The 24463-nt window shown below is 39.1% G+C and overlaps 1 long non-coding RNA gene across 1 annotated transcript; it reads left to right on the top strand.

Annotated features, from left to right (window-relative positions):
* The first annotated feature begins 689 nt into the window (after positions 1-689).
* Positions 690-23690, top strand: LOC113562294. Its single transcript, XR_003406808.1, has 2 exons — positions 690-21200; positions 22397-23690. It is a non-coding gene; the product is annotated as an uncharacterized LOC113562294 (long non-coding RNA).
* The last annotated feature ends 773 nt before the right edge of the window (positions 23691-24463 follow it).

Genomic DNA, 24463 nt, shown 5'->3' with positions numbered 1-24463 from the left:
GTTACAGACGCCACCAGATGGCGCTCGCGGCGCAGTTTCTCGCGAGCAAGAGTTGCCCAACAAGGTATTTATGATATATAACGTGTCATTGTCCAAGATGATATAACAAAAAATTGAAATTTCCGTTTAAAAAAATTAAATTGACCTTGGCTTACCTTAGTCACGTCACCCAAAGTCAAACTGATAAGTCTAATAAGTATAGATCTTTTTAAATTCCTACTTTGTCTAAAACATTTTTTTCGAAAACTTGATCCCTCCAAGTTATTCAGGAGTTCCAATTTTTTTGAAACACATTAAAAAATACGAACACAAACATGTATAAGAATCAATGGATTCAAATTAATGATTGAATTTAATTAATAGATTAATTTTAATTAATTTGCAAATTAACGCGATTTGTGTGACGTATCGATCGGAAGCCACATTAAGTAAAACTTTCGGTGCAACGGCTGTCACGATCAGCTTTTCTCGAATTAAGATTTTGATGGGCTTTCAGGGAAGATTGAACGGAAGGGCTACGCTACATGAAGGTCGCAATGATCTGCAGTTAGTGAATCTGTGCATATCAAGATCGGCAATCGTTGTAAGTAGATTAAACGTGATGCTTCGCGACTTGAGGCTTCAGAATAACAAAAATCCACGTGTCTATCACCTGCTATTACGCAGCACTGTGTTGGTCAATATTTGAATATTGCTTCATTGTACTTGCACTTTTTTAAATTGTCACATTTTTACTAAAAGATATTAGATCACTTTAGCACGACTGTATAGTCACGAGTTATTTTTCACTTTTATTATGTATTAACCCTTTAACTACGGGTAAAAAGACTATATAAGTCGCTTATTGACGACTGCCGGAGTTAAAGGGTTAATCATCCTACTAAAAGTCAAGCAATGTTCGATTTGCTGCTTGTTCGATATGGATGCTATGTTGTTAGCTTCCCTAAGCTATATAGTATATTTTAAACCTTAAGTTTAGCATTAAAACCCACTAAACGGCGGAAAAATTTGAATTAAAAGCGCAGTTATAATTGAGGTAATATAAAGGCAAAATAAAGATAAAGGCACCAAATTAATTTGTTCATCTAATCCTATTTCACTGTGATGCATCGTACCTGAGCACGTAAACTTTAAACCATAGTATAACTAGTAGGGGCACTCTGTCATTTGTTTCGCTTTGCGTCGATCCCTTCTGCGCATCGCCATGTTTTTGCGACCAATGAGACAATTGTTGTGTGTGTAGTAGTGTAAAATCAGTGAGTGTGTGACACGCTTTGACGAATCAAACGCTAGATGACTTATCGAAAATAATGGCAGACCCACTAAATGGCGGAATACTACGTGATCGAGAACGAAAAGATCAAAGGGCCGACAGAGAGTGACCATACTGGTTATATTGTGCTTTAGACAATCTGATTGGTTATAACTTTAAATGTTCTAAAAACTTCAATGTTTTAATATAACAAAACTTTTGCAAATCCATATTTTTCAAGAATCTACTACTATTTGATAGATAATCCGCAAAGTCTGGAACAATACAAAATTTAGTATTCTAATATAAATTTAAGCTTGAAAATCGTGGCTGTGCTTAAAGTTCTTTTGTTATTCAAGGAATGGAAGGATTTCTGTCTAGTGAACAAAATGTAAATTATAGAATTTTGAAATGTCTTCAAAATTTACGTTTCTATATTATTTCTCGGTGATATCTTGTTGAGCTACAACGTGCATATAGAGAAGTGTTCGTTACACGAAGGGCGAACATCCGACAGCTGCATCTTGCCGTTGCGTTTGCGTCGTGCGGTGGCACGATGTGCCTACACTTGCATTAGTGCAATGATGGTCTGTCATGGCGTGGTAGAGGAGCAAGGGGATGTTCTTAAAGTAAAAGAGAAGGATAGAAGAAGAAGGGGGAAAGGATTTCTTTGTCCTCATCAAGGATCTTACGGCAGTACTGACCTGTTTCGAGGCAATGGCGTATTGCCTAAAATTATCGAGTATCCTATATTGCTGCATATATGTAATTTCTTTGAAATATGCTGCTTCGTATAGTAATATTATAATATTATTTAACATTATTAAAAATTGTATGCATGAAAACCTGATAATCAATGTAATGACAAACATAATGCAAATAAGAAATGATAAAATAGAATATGAACTTCTAAAAGCAATAACAACTTGTTGCCACTGAAAATTTATACCGATCTGTAAGTTTTCAAGTAATTATAGTTTAAAATCCTACGCTATATATTAAACTGTAGTAAAACAAAACGAAAATTTACAAAATTAATACAGAAAATCTCTCTTTAAAATTTCAGAAACTTTTTCTCTGCAACAATAGATGCTGTCACGCATAAATAAATGTTTATTAAATTTTTATATTTGCATAAATGCATACATTCCTGTTTCAAAAATCATCTGTATCTGGTAAATTGTCTAAATCTGCTTCAAAGAAATAACGTTGCTACGCCATTGTGAACTTATTTTTCTCGCGATATAGCAAGGGGCCCGCCGAAACTAGCAAACTGGCCCCTTGCAGCCCTGCTGCGTTGCTGCGGTTAACTTCTGCCATACCTCGACTCCATCTTTTGTATTGTTGTTACACCCCATCGCCATTTTTTTGACAGGTACCAATGTGCGTCCTCCTACGTATGTATCTCTTATGTAGGAGGGATTAGCGTGTAAAATTGGAACGTGTGTACCTGCTTCTCTACAAGCCCGCAAGCGCAATCAAGCAGAGGAGACTCAGTGGGGAGGAAGGGAGGAACCTCTTTCACTCCGTTCATTGGTATTTTATTATCGGCATCGTAGTCGACCGAGATACTTCGTCCTTCGGACAGACTATTAAGCCCGGGGATGATAAATTTTTATAAAGCTATTCCGTCGTTAATAGTCACTTACTTTCGGTCAGATTCTTTCGAAACCTGTTTTTTAGTGGGATCAGTGGTAGCGCATGTGCGACTGGTACATGGTACTCCATGACCAGTCGATATATCTCTACACGCAAAATCTACTTGCTGTCGAATTATCGATTCAGTTTTTTTTTCATTTTTTTAGAATGCTTTGCTCCGCTGGACTTTTGACGTTTATAATTAGCGAGGCATGAAATATTATTATTTGTCGAATGAAATTATTTTTTAAATTACTTTTTTAATATTTACTTTTAATTATACATTTAATATTTTATTTTAGAACATATTACAAAGCAATGGATGAGAGTTGAGTTGAAAATGAATTTTTATAAAACAAAATTTTCTCCATTCAATTATGTTTTCAATAACATGAAGCAATTAATTTTATTATCATAATATGATAATGAAATTAATATTTCTTAGTCCATTGCACAAATTGTACATTGTACAAATGATCATTCAGTCATTAAAATATTTTTCCGAAATGATTTGTTTTATTATTACAAAAGCTTTTGAAATTACACTTCTGAAAAGCAATACGCATTTTTTATTCTTCAAAGTAACCGACTTTAAGAATTTATTTCACAATAGGTTTCAAATTATGCCGGTGCATATACCTATTCCAATTTCTTTCCGAAGGGAGTAGCCTTTTTGTTATTGGTTAACAAAAGTTAAAACTAACTAAACTGAAATGGAAATGCAGCCGATTTTTGTCCGAGTACTTGATCGATGATTTAGAAATGTTCTCAAAAGTTAAATTTCGAATGCATTCTTCCAAAGGGACCACATTGTCATAAATCTCAAGTAATACCTGAGTCTTACCTGAGGGCGAGTCTTCCGCACCTTCGAAGTAGAGATTTTGCATTTTTGATTTGAGATAAGGATCTCCCGTCCGCGCGCGTCGAACACCGCGATGGCGTTTGATGAGGGGCGACAGGGTGCGCGGCAGCGTGAATGTGCAGCGAATCTTTTTCTCGTTGCCTCTCTCTTTACACCTGTTTGATCTCTGAACGCGCAAGTCTCCCGCGCTTCACGACGCTTCATCTCTCTCCTTCTCTCTCTCTCTCTTGTTCAAGACCGGCGTGAGAATACCTGAGGATACAGCGATCGGAAACTGTTTTGTTGGAATTACCTTCGGAGAAACGAAAATACGATTGAGAATGAAAGTGACATAGTATAGGAACCTGCAGGGATTCATTATCTTTAGGTAACGTGCGTAATATATTTATACAACAACCAAATTTATCCTGACTATTAGTATCCAGCGATATGAATAAATAAATTTAGATGTAGTAATTATTTGGTATTAAATACTTTAATCAGAGCCTTGTGCTGGCGCATATATCTATTCCAATCTTTCTGCAGGGAGTGGCCTTTTTGCTATTGGTTAACAAAAGTTAAAACTAACTAAAGGGCGTGAAACTTGTACACCTTCTGTGCCATTGAAAGCACGTTGATGTAAAAAAGGGGCTGCAACCTCTTGATTAACTCGTGTAGAGATCAACGCTGATAACTTCAAAAATTGTGCGAATGTGTTACCACTGAGACATTTCGTTGTACCACGATGGAATGCTGTACTTTAACGTGGACCAATCTCTCGCGAGCTTCCAACGTTCTTCACGGATCACCGTTTCTTCGATGAACCCACGATGAATTCCTCTCATGCCTTCACCCATCGGAAGACGCGGTAATGCAATCTCGGTAACCAATAGCGTTGTCGGTTGGCGGGTGATTCCCCCACTATGGACCGAGTGGGGCAACAAGTTCAGAAGGCCCGAAAATATCCACGAAGCGTAAAACGTGGCTTCTATACACGTATACACGAGTATATAGGCATCAACGTATATAGGGTGTGCTGTTTAGCCAGTACATGCGAGCAAGATGAAGAAAGGGATGAAGAAATAGGAGAAAAAGAATGAAAAAAAAGAAAAGAGAAAGAAAAATAATTAACACTATGTTAAATTTAACTGTCAATTTTCGGATGTTAAGAGGAATAACGATAAGTTTAATATAGGTTCTGTTTTGTCTATTAAATTAATTTTTTAAAAAAGAGATTATTGTTATAAAAATCATATGTAAAAGATAAGGCATGATTATCGACATTAAATATCTGAATATCTATAATGTCAATATATAAGTATACAAGTACGCTTGTATCATGATTTTATCACAAGTCATCCCCGGTTATACACAATGCATATGGACGGAAGCATAAACTGTACAGTATTATCTTTGTGTGCGTTCGGGGTTCTCTCGTCAGTTAAAGTGGACGATGCGGTCCGATTCACAATGCGGGCGCTAATGTCCACTTACCGCGTAGGGGCCACCGCAGGCCTTCTAGGACTATTCGGGTGTTTTAGTGCTTTACAGCAGGCCATAATATCTCCTTTCTTGGGCTAAGTCAGGTAGAGGAATACCCAAGATCCCAAGATCACACGATTCGAAACCGCGACTTACGATACCCTATTGCGCGAGCGTATTTAAGCGCGCATGTCAAAAGTTATATTACTTTATGCTTACATATAAAGATATTTACGAGACAGCATTTTTCGACGGCTATTCTATTTTCACATTTTAGTTTTTACCCAAGAATCTTAGAATAAACTGGGTAAACTGGTAACAAATCCAAGAGCAGTAAAAAAATAATCGCAAGGGAATATCTTTTAGATCTCTACTAAAAACATTTGCTAATAAAATTTGCTAATAATTTATTAGTGTAATAATTTAAGCAACATGAAATAAACTTCGATTCATTATTCAAGCATTACATATTCCATGCAGCAGAGTGATTCTAAAAGAACCGCGCAATGTGCAAGCAGCGCGTGTTTGAATGTCAAAGGAGGAGAGATACAACAGGATTGATTATGCGCCAGTGGATCGCACCTGCGAAATAATGAAGCGCATAATGAGAGGTTTTTGACTCCAGTTTCCGTTGATTTGCCGATCGGCTACAAAGTGCTCATTGGGTGGTCTCTCATTACGACCGTTTTCTCAATGACTCCATAGCGCAGTTGGTCAGAAACATATGGTTTCTAACCGTTGATTCACGATGACTGGCCCCACAGAGGGCGGTATTGTATAACTGACGAGTGATTTTTCATGGGAGCAGTTCGTCAAAAAATTCACCGCCGTTCCGCAATATTAGGTCTCGACTTTACAAAAACACCGCTTAATTCGGAGTGGGCTATTAGTTCGATGATTGCAGCGATGATTTGAGTTTCCAGTGTTTCTATCCGGGTCGAAATCTCATTTCTACATTCGATTTAAATTTCAATATTCTAAAATATTAAGAGGAATATATTAATACTTAGTTTAATAAACTATGTTTAATGAGTTTAACTTAAATTTCATGATGTCCATTATATACTTCGTATTAATATACTTCGTTTTAATAACTTCAAGGAATAATAAATCATGCGAAGGTACTTTGTCCATTTCGACCACATCCTCTGCTTATCTATTCTCGCGTCACTCTCGTTTGAATATATTAAGACAGGGTTAAAACGACGACAGAAACAAAACCAATAATCACGCACGGAAACGCCTTGGGACGGAATATCGGTCTACATTTCCGAAGGAGCAGTTTGAGACACTCGTTGAACGGTACGGAGTAGTCCTCAAGGATACTCCTGGTACTCCCCTCGCTCTAATAACCGGTGGCTCTCACGGAAAGGGGTAGCTTTCGCAGTTCCAATCGTACGGGCGGAGGGAGCTGATAGGATGAAAGAGGGAACAGATAGACCAGGACGAACTGTGCGGTACATGGCGTAGGGATACTGGCAATTATCATTTCTTGTAGGAGCCGGCCGCGTCGTCACAGACACACAGGCGGTTTTGCAACATTCGGACCCTCATTGTGGCGTGGTTCCTCTGCTGCCTCCGTCTCTCGTTCTCTTCTATCGTCAGTCTCTCCTTCCGTGCGCTCTCTTGCTCCTTCTCTTTCTTTCCGCCCGCTCCATCCTGCGTACGTTGAAACAAAACGAAGGAGATGCATGGCGCGCTCTCAAGGATAACGACTATGAGGCCTAGTCGAGAAGCTAAGCCGGCGGCCATATTGCGGACAATTGAAACCGTTGCAACGCTCTTCGCGGTACTTGCAGCTGCGACAACTCCAGAGGCTTGGTGTATCACGCACGTCGTAGCGATGCGAACGCAGATGCGCGTCGCCCGGGGGCAATTAATGCGGGCTCACGTACGTCGCACCCGGAAGACGGGAATTGCGGGCAATTAGATACGTCCCGAAGAAGTGAACATCATGCCGCGGATCTTGCGACCCGAATCAAAGCTTCTTTTATGATTTTATTGTTGAAAGTTATAACGATTAATAAAGATGTCAACTTCAAAAAGAGGACTTTTAGACTGATGTTATAAACTGATGATTTATTTTGTTGCAGTATGAATATGATAGTACATCCGGTTATGAATTTTTGTACAAGGAAATTAATTGTCAAAGTATATGAGTTACATACACACATACCTTACATGTACATTTGCAATATAATAGACAGATATAAATTAGCAATAACAAGAGAGAGGAACAATTATACACAATTTCGAATTTTATTGCTATCAGCTTTTCTTGATAGCAATTAATATTACTTGCTGTAAGAAATTTTTGTTTAAAATAAAAATGCATAGAAGATAAAATATCTATAATTTCATAAAAGTCAGATTCTACACGGCTATCGAAATATTTTTATTCAGCGCTGGCGGACAAAAATGTAACCAGTTACACGACTTTCACACACCGGATCGAACAAAGAATGCATTTGGCGCATTTAGAAGCAGGACTCTTTGAAGACGAGAGGAAGGGGAACTTGGTAACCTGATGCCTGGCAACGATGCAAGTTCACCACTAATATTTGGAGCTATGGAGTGGGGAAGGTCGTGTATGTGGCACGATGGACCAATCAACTATGTGCATACTAAGCACATCTAGAAAGAGCAACTTGGCGCAATAGAATTCTTCCAACTGCACACACACACATACACACAGTGACAATTATTATTAATATTTTCATAATTTCTATAATATCAAATAAATGTTCAAAGCTCTGATTATAATTACTAAAAATAGAAAAATCTATAAATAATAGAAAATTAAATAGTTAATCGGTCTTTTCTATCCGATATGTTTGCGTGTGTTTGTTTAATCTAATCTGAAGTTACAACTGATAATCGATTTAGTAAATCAGCCTCAAGCATTTCAAAGTCGCACGTTTGTTGCATCGCGGCGTGCGTTACACTCGCCTAAAAGCGCGCGGATTATCGGCGAATCTTTACGATCACCTCTCGTAACAGTAACGATTATCCGCGAACATAAAAATCCACCTCCACCCTACGGAGGAAATAAATGTAAATCCTCGAATATTTTAAGATGGCGCGGGGAGACCACGGATCGGGCGTCGCCGGTAATGGAACTTCGACACCGTCGAGGTCGGCTGCGTTGGTAGGGAGATGCGGTGGAGTGGGCCTCACCGAGCGTAAAGGACTCGGGCGGGCCGAGCAGGACCCAAAAGTCGTCCTGCATGGTCAGAGGGTCCAATCTCATTTGGTACTAGCATGCCTTGCTCACTCACCTCCGGGCCTCGAATTACTGACTTCGCTCTTTCCCTTTCTCACTCTTCCCCTCTGTCTATCTCTGCGTCCCGCTGCATCCTCCGTAGAGTCGTCTCTTTGCAGCATCCCATCCCGCTTCGATGTTGATCATTATCGCCAGACATTCCGAGATGCGCCCGCGGTGCAAATGCAGCATTACCAGATGCAACAGTCTTGGCATCAGTGTTTCTAATTTGAAGGAGAATAGAACAATACGAATAAGTAGTCTCAAGCGGTCGTTACAGTTGAGGGGCTGCAACTTTCCTGGAAGAATCGATGCTTTCCTCTCATTTGATTGGGCCAATGTCTGCGATAATTATTGTTCGAATGAATTTGAACGGAAGCAACGACAAGAAATATTTAGTGTAAAATTGTTGCACCTTTTCGAGCAATGATTGATGCTTATTTTCTGTTTTTGTTCTGAAAGAGATTTAATGAATACAACATCATTTCTTTCTACATATAACTCGTGCGTATGATTCTCTATATATGCAAAATTATGAAAATAATGATCTCTGATTTTGCGTTTATTATAATCATTAATCGAATAATAATCTGCGATTGGGCGATTGTTCGCTCCGCGCTAGGACCGTGCTAACAAAATTGACTGGAAATGAACTCCCGATTGGCCTCATCATCGTCGACTCAAGAAGCTTTATCCGCACGGCTCGCCTAACAACGCCGACGCTTCCGCACGTTGCTCATACGCTAGAGAAGCCGTGTACGGTTTCAAAGAAATGAAAGAAACAGAAGCGTCCGACGTTGATGAATGAAGCTGATGAATCAGATATCTCCTGTGAGTATCCTCGAAAGGCCTTTCTTTACGATCGCGGGCGTCAAGATAAATAGGTCCTCCTTTTTATTTCGCTTGATATACCCAAGGCAGCTATTCGGCCGCCGGTGTATGCCAGATCGAACGCCTGGGTTGACTGCGCTTTCGAGATCCTCCAAAGGATTCGAGTTTTCGACCAGCAACAACGTGGATGATAACGGAGTACGGACTCCGACTTCCAGTGGATATCTTTATCTTGGTTCAAGAAAATCGCAAATTGATTCCACTTATAATCTGTCATGATAAAATAGCATCAAGGTTAAAATATAATAAAGATTTTTTTAATCAAACGAACAGAAGAATTATTTATTTGATAAGACGCGAAATTCTTTTAGTCAGTGCAAGCATGCATTTGATCTTTCATATCGCATGGTAGTTACATATCTACTAATCTCAATGGACGAAAAATAGAACATTCAAAAGAGGTGCAGTTTTTCTGTTTGCAAAATGTACAATGTCGTGTGTAGGAGTAACGATAATTTCTTGCACGCGACAATTTGTCGAATACGAACGGCGGGGACCACGGGAAATTATACGGCGACAATGCCGCGCGACGATATTTTGCGCGAGCATTCAAAACTTTTGCGATCATTACGATCGATCGTACTTCTCGCGATTCAATCTGCCGTGCGAATTATCGCGTGTCCAACGATAACTCGCTACGCTATTCGCCGGCGTCCTATCACGCGGGTATCTCCACTAATTGGGATTTCGCAGGATCGTAAGTTGGTCCGTGCAAGAAAAAAAAATGAAAAAAGAAGAAGACGGTGGCACGGGAGAGGGCGTGGGTCCTAGCACGGTATGACGCGATAATGCGGTTCGGTCTTCGTTGAGAGGGAGGGAGGGGGATCAAACGGGCGTGAAAAAGAGAGAAAGAGAGAATTGGACGCGCGAATAAGAAGAAAAGAAATCAGAGGAGGTGACGGTGAGGAGGAAGAAGAGGGGCCGAGTGGTCCTGCCACACTGACCTTGACTAGGCCCGAAGTTGAGGTGGGTTGAGGTGCTGCCGGGCCCTCTTGTCGCGTCCCCCTCCTCCTCCCATCCTCTTGGGATGTTCCCTCTTGCGCCCCGCGGCACTCCACGCGCACCGACGGGCCCCACCGGGCCTGCCCTGTAGTTCTGCATTCGCAGACTCCTCCATCAAGGACATCACAAAAAGTACATTAGACGAAAACACGTTGCCATTATACCGCGGCGCACCGCGAGAGAGGAGAGCGAAAACGCTATGTCTGCGCTGAGGCCGATGTGCACCGACACTGCGGGCCCAACGGCCCGCCATTCGGGCCCCCGCAACACCGCCAAAAAGGCCCACGGACATCTCCCCTGTCTCTCTCTACGACTACGCCTGAATTAGGTCGCGCTCACGACTCCATCGTATTATTTGATAAAAATTTCATGAAGAGAAAATTTATTTCTGACAAGGTGAATATAATATTTGTATACGATTTAGATTTTTACAAGATAATCTTATGCAAAACACCGAGCCAAGCGTAAAGCATTAGTTTTAAAGCAAAGATTACATAGATATGAAGTATTAAACGATACAACATATAACATGTATAACAGTATTCAAACTGGGACTTTCACGATGAAACTGTGATAGAATAATATTCTTTCTTTTAAAACAGAAACACTTATGCTGTTAAAGGAAACTGCAGCATTCTAGCAGATCAAACAATTAGGTTTTATCTGAAATTACGAAATATAAAAAAGACAATACCGGAGTATGAATCGACTAATATAATTAATATGTAACATCGTTAAAATTTACAGTTGCACATTTCATTGACAGACGCAGAAAAAAATCGCAAGGTGGCGAAACGCGCCTTAACTACTGCCTTTACTTCTGACCCTCACACTGCACCTCACCACTCACTCTCTCAAGATCAAGGTCAGCTCTTGGGAGATGACTGGACTCTTTAAGCGACGTACCTTTTCTTCGTTATCCGCTACGTTTCTCACTCCGACATATACATATACCGGGCCCTACTGTAAGAGTATCTTGCGGAAACACTTGTGCGAGACCGCGTAATGCGAATTTTAACACGCAACCTCGTGAACAAGACGGAAAATTTATAATCCATAACGGAATGCATTATTATCTCGAAACTGTCTGCAATTATTATAGCCACAGAAATTCAATTGTCATGAAAGTAGTAATCAATTATTGATCACAATGTATAGCAACGACATCTGAATATTTATCGTGATTATGTATGAATAAATATTCATGTGATAGGAAAACATGAAGCCACGAATTTGCCACGTTAGAAACAGCGATAATTTATTATCAATTAAAACTTTCTTCTTTCTGAAATAGAATCGTTTAATCGTCGCGTCTCAGTTCGTTGCGACTTTGCGAACGCACGATCGACTTCCAGTTTCTCTTCGCAGCACTTTCTCAGGTTTGGGCGTGAGAGGGCAACGCTCGTTTACGAATCTAAACGCACGTAACGGATAATTCACGATAATTTCGATGAGACGAAGCATCGCGCTACCGGCAGTAACCAGTCGAAGCTGGTTCCCGCTTAAAGCTTTCTCCAAAGCGACCATTAAGTGCTTACAGCGGCTGTGGCGTACCTAATCCTTAATGCATACTTATACACACGCTCCGCATCATCTGTGCACGATTCAACGGATTTATTATCTACCTCGATGCTATATCGCACGTGGGCGGCCCGTCGTCGCGCATCGACTTACCTTCATAAGTCAGCTTGATACGACATCATATTTCTGAGCGATTCAATAAGCTTGTTCAATGCTAGTTACGAGTAACGAAATTTCGTTTCTCGTAACTATCGATATATCGCAACTTACATTAAAGTGCGAAAAAGTAACGCATTTTATTTCCGATACAATCTTTTACTCGAAAAAGTTGGTGTTCTAGTTTTCATAATTTTTTAGTAACAGAGTTACACGCGTGTGTCTTTCTCTTTAACTGTTTCAAACTTTTCATAATTTAAAGCATTAAATACGTATTTATAATCTGTATTCTTTGTATTCAAGCTCAGAAGACTCGCAGTAATCCTGCCCGTAATTCGATTCTATTCGCTGTAAGCAACAATAGCAGGACGTTGTTGTCGCTATAATATGCATATTTGTGGGCATTAAAATTTTTTTTGCTTTGAAGAACTGAAAACATAATAAAAATATGCAAAGTTGTCTGGCGCGACGTAGGTTAATTGTATTATTTAGAGACAGAGTGATTTGTACCGCGAGGAAATACGGAGAACACAGACGAGTTTCCTTATATGGCGTCACGCGTTCACCTATATATCCATAGTTCGTCTCGAGAAAGTCGAGCCGTGTGCCTGACACGTATTATTCACCTACGTACGTATGAAGTATTTAACTACGCAATATCTTAATAACAGATTACTCTGTGAGTTTCAACTTATCGCCTTCTCAGCAGGAAGACAATTTCAGGAGACAATTAATTACCGAGGGATTTCACCCGAAAGTTTAAGGGTGTCTTACCGAAGTAGAGTTAAAACTTCCAGTTGTTTACTTATTCGGACCGATTTCTCGTGCAGTGAAACGGCCGTGGAAAACAAATCCAACCGGATTTCGCGTACTGCGTCCGATGAAGCTGTCGAGTTTCGTGGCGGGACAGTTCCGTTGACAAATGATAGACTCGGGAGCTGTTAGACGGATCGATAGCCGCGCGTCAACCTGTAAATAGAATTGATAAAATGCCCAGTCATTCCCGACGATAGGATGACTCCGCCGGCGTCATTACTAGTGCCATCGCGTGTGCGTGTTTCTGCGATGATACACTCGAGATATTCTCAGGCCATTGAAACGTGTCTCCCATTCAGCCGCGGTGACTTCATTACGGCACTCCGCGATCTATGCAGTTTGCAGAGAGTTAACGAAACCGCATTTGTGATTCTCACGACGGTATCGCACCTGCGAATATTATACCTGCGAATAAATTTTAAGTCTTTCAGTTGTGCCGAGAATGTGATATAGAGCTACTTTAAGAAATGAATAGCCAAAGAATTATGAACAATTTAAATCAGCACTTATGCCACGCTAGATTTCACGTTAGATTCGTGCGTATCTCTAAATCCAGTTTAAATTTAGTCGTAATGAACGTTAGGCCACCCAAACTGAAATCATGTAAGTGCGAACTTTTAACGGGGTATACCTACATCCGCTTTCCAGAAAGATACTGTTAAGTTCGCACGCTCAGTTGTGTACGTGGTGAATTGAATTTTACAAGAAAATATGTAAAACATATACCCGTAGGCGTTGTCCACATTTCGAGTATAACTCATAGCAAGTCCTTGGCATTAAATATGTAAATGCCTGGCGATTGGCAACGCGGGCGTTTAATTCGCCGGTGAATCGCCAATCGCGCGAGCATCTCATCAATTGGATTTCGAATAGCGTTCCATGAAATCATTGGCCGGTAATTAGGTTGCGCATAATGACGACGGCCAGACAAACAAGGTTCGTTTGTGCGCAAGAGGCGGACGCGACGTTCGATTAAATTATTATTAAAGGTTGATTCGCGTATTTGCGCGCACACGCTGCACCATTTACATGAATAAAATTTATGGTTCGTCGTTAAAATGAAGGAGATAACGTCATTGTGCAGCCGATGTAGAAGAGCAATCAGAATTCATAAAAACAGATGTAGAAAATGGAATATCTATTTAATTAATTCACGATTAATACCTCAGGTAAAAAAACTTGATAATCATGATGTCATGAAAGAATGGAATATTCGAGTGTTCAAAACAACGCGAGAATTATATTTGCGATAAAAATGCGAATAAACACGTATATTTCTCCTTATATAATTTTTTATCATACGCTGGAACATCAATTGCGTTGTATTCATTCCGAAAAATTCAACTAGCTTTTGTTCTCGCGCAAAGCACATATGTGTCGTTGCAAGAAAGAATAAATGATGCAAGTGTTGTTATTGTACTTGTGAATCAGGTTTTATCAGTACTATAACATATTATATTTATTTATGCAATACATTGCGATGCGAATACATTTTTTCAACTTGCTGACATTCACAAAACTGCACGGTTGATACGCCTGAAAATAATTTGAATACGTTACAATACGGATTAATACGGTTTTTTTTTTACGATTCCCAGTAAACATTTTTACATAACTGCGATGGAGAGATACGAAAACAGCACAGTTTCGAGTAACAAACGCGCAACATTCTGTCTGACCTAATGATGGAAACAACTGCTAACTGTGATACAGGGAATATAACTGTGATACAGAGATGAAATGTTCGGGAGATGGAAAGGAAAACTGAAAGCCATTATCGTCGTAGTTCTCGCTTGCGTAACGCGAGTACTAACGGCAACTACCACGAGTACATACATGCACGCGCTCGGCGTATACACGTATATCTGCTTACACGTACATGCACACCCAGGGGTCGTGTATGTGGCACTTACGTGCCAATGACTGTAAATACCCGGTGCGGTTGCCGAAGTAATTTGTACCACGCGCGTGTCCCGAGTACTCGTACCACTTACAGTAACGGATATCGAACGCGGATTCCGGGTATCCGTGGATTCCGAAACGACTTCTGCGTGGCTTTTAGCTTCGGCGTGACGATAATAACATCATCGGTACATCGGTTTTGCGGATTTGCCAAGATATTGAAACCGTTGCTTTTAACGTTTCACTTTTCTGTGCAATTTTCCACGATACTTTTACTTACGCGCGTTATAAGTGACTGCCACCGAGCGATACGTTATCGCAATTTTTAATATATTCCTGTCTCATAATCAAAACCGTTGCCTTGCGTTCGTATAATTCTAACATACAATGTAATGGTATTTTTTTATGTATTCGAATATCTTTGAATTTCTAAGTCAGATAACTATGTATCTTAAAGTAAGGAAATTTGATTAAGTAAGTATTTAAATTATACCGATGGAGAATGTTGCCTTATTATGCTGCCAGGACCAGTTTAAGGTAATTACTGTTTATCAGTCGGCTTCGTTTGGACGAGAAAATATAACTTGAGAAAATGTAACTTGGATTTATTCTACAGGGAATATTCTGGCAACGATTAGAGAATCGAAGTGTGAGCTAATAAAATTTAAGAGATTCAAGATCTTCGCTGAAGAAATGAACGAAAAATATTCGTAGAATATCAAGTCGCATAATTATGAACTTTTAAGTGTGACTCTCGGCAGTCTTAATCACTTAATCACCTTGCAATCTTTTGGGAGAGGCTGTTGACCCATACTGTATCGACAGTCGATTGGTTTAAGAGTAATACAACTGCCTCTCTCTCTCTCTTTCCCTCTTCCTCTCATTTAATTATTCCTGATACCTACACCGAAAAAAGTAATGAGATAGATCTTGTTTGTGAAACCGCTTGCTTCTTAGTCAACGATATTTTTAGATCTAATTGACGTGGTACATTCAGACAAACCTCTCAGAAGTCCATATCCCCGAAATATATCCTAGCCGAAGTTGTATCTAAGCAGTCATGCGTATGCGCCGTATTAGTGCGCGTGCACCCACGCGCGCACGTGATACACGTACTCGCGTAGCAGCAGCTCGCAGGTTTGCTTTTGTGTGAAGCTCGCATGGAGGCGGGGTCTCGGTGCTTAGAGGGCTATAAAAAGAGAAAGCTGGACGGAATCCTACAATCCTATGCACGTATGTGTCTTTCGTGTACGCACGCACGCGTGCGTGTACATGCACATTGGTGTAGCGGGTGCGCCGGTTGGATACAACGGGGCAAGTGCGACTGTAAATGCACGCTCCAATCTTCTTGAACCATCTTGATCCTCGTTTCTTAGCCGGCCCTACATTCTTTTAATCTCACGATGCTGCAGCTAAGTAGACATCGTTCCATCCATTAAAAACTAATCTTCATCTCCATTTTCACTTTTGCCTGGAAAACGTTTGTTTAAATAATAATAATAATAATAATATAAATTGCTCTACAACTTCTCGTAATCAAGCTCTGTTTGCGACTGACTATAGAAATTCGCTCTGCGCGCAAACATCGGGGATCGCAAAAGGTTGCATATAGAAACCTGATGATTTCCAGCGATTCACGTGCACGTCTGAGCAGCGCTTATTTTCTCTACGAATCCACGAAATTGTCGCGCCATTCGTAGGAACGTGTACCCCGGCGCATGATCGTGATATGAGCGTGCGAGAGAGAGGAAAAGAAAAAGAAAGAGAGAGAGAGCGAGAGGGGGAGGAAGGGAGAAAGCGCGGCTGTAAAACGCACACGACACGTTTATTTCTAAGAGCGTGCACACGCCGCTCTTAACAGGCCGGCATGCCGTGCGCCTAGAGCAACGACCAGCGTAATTATCGGCCCGACTCCCACCACGCTTGATCTTACGATTTACATTAACCACGGTAATGCCACGCCGAAACTACGGTCCGTACACCTCGACGGCATAACGGTGACCCACAAATTGGATCTTTATCCCGAGGAAGGGAAATTATCCGGACAGCTCCTCATAGGATCAGGAGAGAGAGAGAGAGAGAGAGAGAGAGAGAGAGAGAGGTGCACTTGGCGTGAGATCTGTGATCACGAATAAATAATTCTTGTCTGTTGCCTCATTGATGATAATACGTTACTCATATTGAAAGACCGATTACTCGGTCTACATTCTAGCAAGAGAAAGAGGGAGAGAGAGGGAGGGAGGAAGATTTCAGTGAAAGTACGGCAATCCAAATCTCTTTGTGGGAACTGTGAACTGGAGGAGAAAATTAGGATTATTACCCTTTGATCTAAGCTGCGCGCATTTATATGAGGAAGTTATACTCGCAAGTTATTGAAGAAAGAGTAAATAATCACGATATCATTTTTTCTCCTTTTAATGCATGCAAATGCATGTGGGTACTATTTAAGACGGCATTGTGCTCACCTATATTTATCAAGTACTCCTCTGAAAATATTCTGAATACATGAAATATTCCCTATAGCTTTCCGGATAGACATTTCTCTAGCTCTGTATACTCAGATAGAATAGATACGGAATATTTCCTCGATGGAAGTCTCAATGTAACGCGACGCTTTTATTTACGTTCTCGTGGTCGTTTCATTTACATCACAATGCATCTCGGATCTTGTGGACCGCGGGCGCGGGATCAGCGATCTTCTTTAATTTCACCGTCATGCTCGGAAAGACCATTGTCGTAATCGGGTTCCGATCGCAGCTCCGATTACAGTTTCGTCAAGTATTCGCCGACTCGAGTTACGCTATCTCCGAGATAACCGAATCCTCGAGCAGTCGCCGGTTGTCCTTAATCGTTCGATTGGATCTAATTCGCCTTCATGATCTATCTGTGTCGTCGTTGTCTTCATGCCGAAGGTTCAAGGTTGCGATCGCACGCATCGGGGCGCATCTAATTCGCCTCTTTGCACGCGGTATAATCTTTGACCGTGCCGCAAGTAATAATCGTGCGGCTCGCGATACACCACAAAGATTCTTCGCGATCTTATCTGCTCCCTGCCGAAACTTTCGGCAAAGGGTATTCAGGTGTCCGCCATCTGCCGTCTATTCACCGCCCCTACGGCGGACTTAGCACCTTATGTACTTTGTACACTGTGCGTGTTCACCATCAGGACGAGTTTACTCGCCGCTCCTCTCAGTCTGCAACGTTTTTGTAGTAACTCAAAAAGTTGAGGCCATAAATACCGCGACGTATCCAAGTTATTACACGAAATAAAAACCGAAAGTTGTAAATAAGATGGCGGATGTTGCAAGACGTCGCTTCTCAAAGCGGTTTCACTTTGTGATTTAAATTTTCATAAAGACCACGTGTGATCACGTGGGCATTTTAATGGATTGTCATTGAAACTCAACAGGAGACAGGATTAATGAGAAATAAACGATTATTGACTCAGGCATAATAAGATCCATTATTGTAAATATTACTCCACTCCTATAATTTCGAGTAATAAGAGACTTAAATAGCGAGCAAATGTGCAGTTATTTTTCTCGGATTAGAAAACTTAGAGCTGTTTGTACATTATCGGTGCTAGAGGCACACGCAGCCGTTGGCCACGGAATAATTCCAGGTTCTCGATAGCGATCGCCCGCTAATTTGCCGCAATAGAGAACAATTTGCGGCTCGACCTTTTTCACGCGCGGCGTGCTGCTGCTGCAGCTGCGAGCGTCACGAAAGCACACAAGAGGTGCCCGGATTTCATATGCCGCTTTGGAAAAACTCGAAAGAGTCCGCTCGGCACGTGCGGAAGGCGTCGCAGGGTCAGCCAGAGGATTCTAAATCTGCCCCGAGCGCCTTGTCGAAGCGGCCTATATTTCCGGAAGCGACAGCGACGATGATGCAACCGCGAAGGAGAAACGAAGCAGATGCAGGTGCGCACTAATAACGCCACCAAATAGCATGTGCAACGAAGATGAACAAGCTCGTTAGAGTCCTTGGCTCTTTCTCTCGAACTCGTAAACAGTGTATGATTAACATCGTGAACAAAAATTCGATGATTAGGAAAGATAAATGCTGGAAAATTATTCTCATCATGAATATACATTACATATTTAAGATAAATGTGCGTTGATACGTTCTATTAACAATTATTTCACTTAAAATGTCTTTAATATCCTTTTTGATAATTTTTTGTTATTTATCTTTTTTTTCTATTTATCTGCAGACAGGGGAAATATTGAAATATAAATTTGACGATAAAGGAAAAAGTGTGCATGTGCATATGAGAATGCGCGACGCAGTTTAACTGCAATAATCGGCGATACGGCGATACCTTTTTACATATAAACATTCCGCTTTATATAGTATTACCCTATATATGTTACTAGTAAATTTGATCGCACTGTAATATCCGGCGTCTCGTGTAATGTCCGCACGATCTGCGGCTGGTCTGCGGCAACGAAAATACCAGCGGAAACGTCGGGACGCTGAATAATTAAAGCGGGAAACGTAACAGCGCTTAAGAGAAGCGTGCGTTCGTTCATCCGACTGTGAAGCAAAGACTCTTGGCTTCGTATATTTAGCGCGACATCGATTCTTCCTGAAAAGAGACGTCCTGCTCGACGACAGCGTTCATTATTCATCAAACAGCGCTTTGCAGAAGCGGTCTCTTTCTGAAACAGATCCAAGCACTCCTAGAAAAAAACTTTGATGATTTGTTTGCTACTTAAGTGAAGAGGAAAGGTTTCATTATTCATGAAAAGATTTCAACGAACAGTGAAGAGACAGTTCTTAATTATAATGTTCGAGGAAATTGAGTTTATGATATTGATTAATCAGCTCTTTGTCTCGTTGCATTCAACAAATGTAATGTTGCAAAGCTGCATATATAAATGTCATAAATAGGTCCATAGGTTTTAATTATTCTTAAACAATTCCAAGACTTTATCAAGATTTTACATTTTCAATTGTTTTTTGTATTTTACAAGCTCAGTATTATTTTATCGTAAATGTAAATTAATAATTCGATTAATTGTGGTTTATATTACACTGATAAAATAAGATATATTACTAAAAATTTATTGGGAGTGGAATGGAAGAAATACTATTTTTGTTACTTATGTTGCAAATGTGCTTTATAATAATTTGAATCTGATCACATGTAATAAGATGTAATATGACATCTGGTAAAGTAGCATATTATTAAAATCTAATGAAAATTCTATCATCAGTCGTCGGTAAAACAGAAGTTGAGGATCTTACTAATCGTATGGTATAGTCGGTTTATGACTTGTACCCACCAAGTTCTTGCAGTTACATTAAAAATTTTATGATTATCCAGCTAAGATAATATTCAAAATAATCAATGAAATAAGTGAAAGAATCAATGAAAGAAAAAACAAAAAATTTTCAATCATATTAATAAAAATTATAGTTTTATTAAATTATAGTTTTGCAGACTATAAGTAAACCTAGATTAAAATAAATTAACATCGATTATTGTTCTCATATTTATAACATACATCATGATTATTTAAGCTTTTATCTTTAATAATTGTTTAATAACGCGCGAATGATAAATAATTTTAATATATTTTAGTTTGTAAAAAGTGTTGAGCTTATAATCTGAGAACTTAAAATCTTGCGTAAAATCTTGCGTTATTCTATTGTAAAATTTATCAAAAAATTGTACATTAACGGAAATCGAGGTTTATATAGACCATTTCAATGTTAATACGCTAGCTGGAAATAGAGTATTTAAAACAGTTCCAGGAAGTACTTTTAAAAGCAATCAAGTCAGCAAAAATAGATACAAAACTTTAAAATAAACTATCGTACTTCTGAAAATTCTTGGCAGTTTAAAGACGGTACCTGAAGAGACAAACCTTTGAGCAAGATTTAAGAAAATTTCAGCATTTATATTGCTTGACAAGGGTTAGTTACACTGAGATTTGCTTTTTAGAAAGGTGTCTCTCATCTCTGCTACGTACAAATTAACAAAGACGCCCAACAGTGTCGTACGACATCTCTAAAGACGTCTTCAGATGATCTATTTTGACTAACTTCTGCTATTCGGAAAATTTTCCTGTTTTCCTCTTCGAGGAAAATACAACGAATTACTGTTAACCATCTCGCTGGTGGAATTTTCGATGTGGCGGCCGCTGTTTTATTTATAGCGGAGGAGGTCGTGAGTACGTTCCAAAAGCTTCTCGACTCAGCAGTACCATCAGTACATCCACACCGAGCTCATCTCACACCGGATCTCGAAAATCGTCATTCATTGATATATCGGACTTGCAGATCACAAGAGGAAAAGAAATTTCCAAAAATTGCAATCTAATTCTTTGTGTCAATACGATAACTTGAGTTATGAAAGTTCGTTGTCTTGATGACGGAATTTGAAGCTGTCTGAAGAACAAACACGTGACATTCGTACCATCAGCTGGGTAGCAAAGTGATCATTTTTAGTGTTAACATATAATGAATTAAAATTGCTACATTGTGATTAAAACATGATAGAATTTTTTAATAAACGGTTTATTAATTAAATAGAAATCTTGCAAGTGTGTGGAATACTACGATTAATCATTACGCTTGTTAACGATTCTCGAGATTGTTTACTGGATCGTATTGATTTTACGACCATACATCTGGATTTTGAAGAATTATTAAAAACTGAGACAATTTGTTATGAAATCATAACTCTATTTTTAACGCAACACTTTACTTGGAAATTGTTTTACTCAGCAAAGCAATCAAATCTAGTGTGTGGCAGGATGTACAGTACTTTAATTTGTGATTGACTAATTAGAAAAATACACAATTATAAATATTTTATTTTAATTTAATACAATTTCCTCATGCAATTAATAATATATAATTAATATATAATATGCACACATTTTACCGTGCTGCAAAATATATTTTTTGGATGACAATAAAAATTGACATTATTTTGGCTCATTTTGAATTAATTAATTAATAATTCTTAATTCTCATGTTAAAAATTACACTGATGAGTCAAGGTCAGGGCTAAAGATTTATGTATCTGATATATTCTCGAAGACGTCATGGATTGTTACTAACTTGTCGGCATCGATCCAAAGATCGGACGATGAGTGAAGGAATGCATTAGACTAGTTTTCAGAAAGTTACAACATAGCATTAGAATATTATATATTTTGTAAAAAGTAATGTTGCATAATAATAATCTTTTACATAATAAAATCACGAGTAAAACTATTATATAACTATGAGATGAGATAGTCTTGTATGTAATTGATTAATTTATATCGAACTAAAATGCAAAATTAAAACGATTTAGAACTAGTGATACCGAATAGAGGGAAGTGTGACGAAATCAAAATTTATCCAACTTCTATTAAATAGTAGGTATTATAAAATTGAACTATATGGATTAAACATATCTGCATATTTGTATAAAATATACGCAAATATTATTTTAACGTCTAATGTACATTTTACACATGCGAAGCAAGCTTTTAAATCCAGTAAACAATTGTAGTTTCACAATTTACCCCACACAATGGCTTTAATTAGCAATTATAAAAAAGTTTTTGCGGAAAGTAATAATAAACAATAAATAACTTTGAATAAATCTCTTTTTTAATTTGTGATCAAGCGTCCGCGCGAGAATTGACGGACGTCTCGTATCGATACACGTCATCCACGTGGAACGTATGCGTGTTACGTCGGATCTGTGTTGGACTGGTTAAAAGGAAGCAAACGATCGATCGTGATAAATGCGGCTTCGAGTCAGGACTCGCCGTACCTCGCGCCGGAAGTCGATGGACTGGCAAAGCTGACGAAAACTGTTCCAGTCGATCCGGATACGTGTGACAGATGCATTCTTCTCTTTAGTGTCAGCGAGCATTGTTGTAGCTTTGATCCATCTTTCTCCGTCCAACTCATCGTCTTCCATTCTTGGATATGGCACACTTACGACGACCTATGAGGCGAGATCATTACAAGCCGTTCGGAAGAAGAAGGGTAAATTGAACATATTTATAATAATGTTGCTTGTTGTCAGTTAACAATAGCGTAGCACGACTAATCGGATAGATATTACCGATCATAGATCTATATTTTGGAGACGAGACGCGACAGGACAGGACTCTAATGCATCATCAAAAACCGAAATAGCAGCTGTGTCCTTCGGCCACCAAAGTCCTCATAGTTTCAATAACTGCCAAACGCCTTGGCTGCCGTAAAGTTCTCGCATCTCCGGAATATCGAGGCCGCGATGTCCAATACGTAATTGATTGACTGGTAAAGATATCCGTTTAAAGGAATTCTATAATAACAAAGCGGAGAAACCGCATGCGTGAAATGTAGATCAATACTTTGTTTAATAACTGTAATATTTCCATTGGCAAAACGCCACTTATTCATAAGATCGTACCGTAGAAAATCGCGTAGCATAGATACAAGATCGTACGTGCGTATATAAAAGCGAGTTCCAATTTGATCATTTACACTCGCGACCTACTGTATCGCGGACATGCGCATTCCATCGTTGCAAGCACAATGCTCTTAAATTTTATTTTTGCACTATGTGACTCCGATGAAAGAGGGTGCCGTCACACTCGTATAGTTCGCCGATTATTCATGTATGAGCTACGATTTTGAGATCGAAGCTATTACCCTCGGATATCTATAGTTCAGAATCTTCACATTTCTTCTTTTCTGCAAAATGCTGGAGTAATTTGAAATTTTATATCTCTTTCCTTAATATAGTAAATCTATAAATTTTACATTGCAATTTCTAGAATTCGTAGGAAGAAAATGAAAGGTTCTGAGAGTATCTTGTAAGTCATGAATTATATCGCTTTAGTTAATAGAAACAAGACAATAAAAAGAAACTTAAAATATCTGCAATTATGTTTGGACTTAACTGCAATTTAGACTGCAAAACTTAAAGGCAACAAAGTAAAAGAGAGGAAAGCGGCACACGCGCACGCACTCTGCGTAACCTACATAGACGACCTAGATTTCAACGCAAAATTGCAGAAAATATCTAAATTTTTTATTAACTACATTGAATACAGTAATATATCTATTCTATCATTTAGTCTATCATTCTATAATAATAATATTATCATTTTATTCTTGTTACTGTCAATGCAAATAATTACATGGTTTAAAAGCAGTGATATAAAATTATATCTAAAACGAATTATTATTATTTGAAATTATTAGTATTTTTATAGTTTTGACATAGTCCATAGCAAAGTTTCAAAGCAACAATATCTAATCGAAATTATTAAGAGTTCTTTTTGATAATTACAGAATTTAAAATTATATATTTCGTGATAAAATACAGTATAACATAAAATATGACATATATTTCGGCGATATATGTTCTACAAAGATTGTCATGTGGGTCGGTATCCCTCAAGATAAAAGTGGCAATCTTTTTTTATCAGCAGTTCCCCATGTTTATGACATATGCAACACCCACACGATCATACCGTGAATAAAAATGGCCTGGCTTTAAAAAGAAATCATCATTTCATTCCATCGTATTGCTAACGATAATCAGAGCAACTGGACAATATATTAGGATCGAGCTTGACAAGAAAACTCTGCGCATGTATTACTCATCAGGACAGTATTATTAACACGCAAGCTTCATGCACATCAGATAAACAGAATTTTTCATGATTCTATAGAAAGCAGAACTGTAGAA

The sequence above is a fragment of the Ooceraea biroi genome, chromosome 7 (assembly GCF_003672135.1).
Source record: "Ooceraea biroi isolate clonal line C1 chromosome 7, Obir_v5.4, whole genome shotgun sequence".
Taxonomy (NCBI): Eukaryota; Metazoa; Arthropoda; class Insecta; order Hymenoptera; family Formicidae; genus Ooceraea; species Ooceraea biroi.
This window is presented reverse-complemented; position numbering and strand designations above follow the sequence as displayed.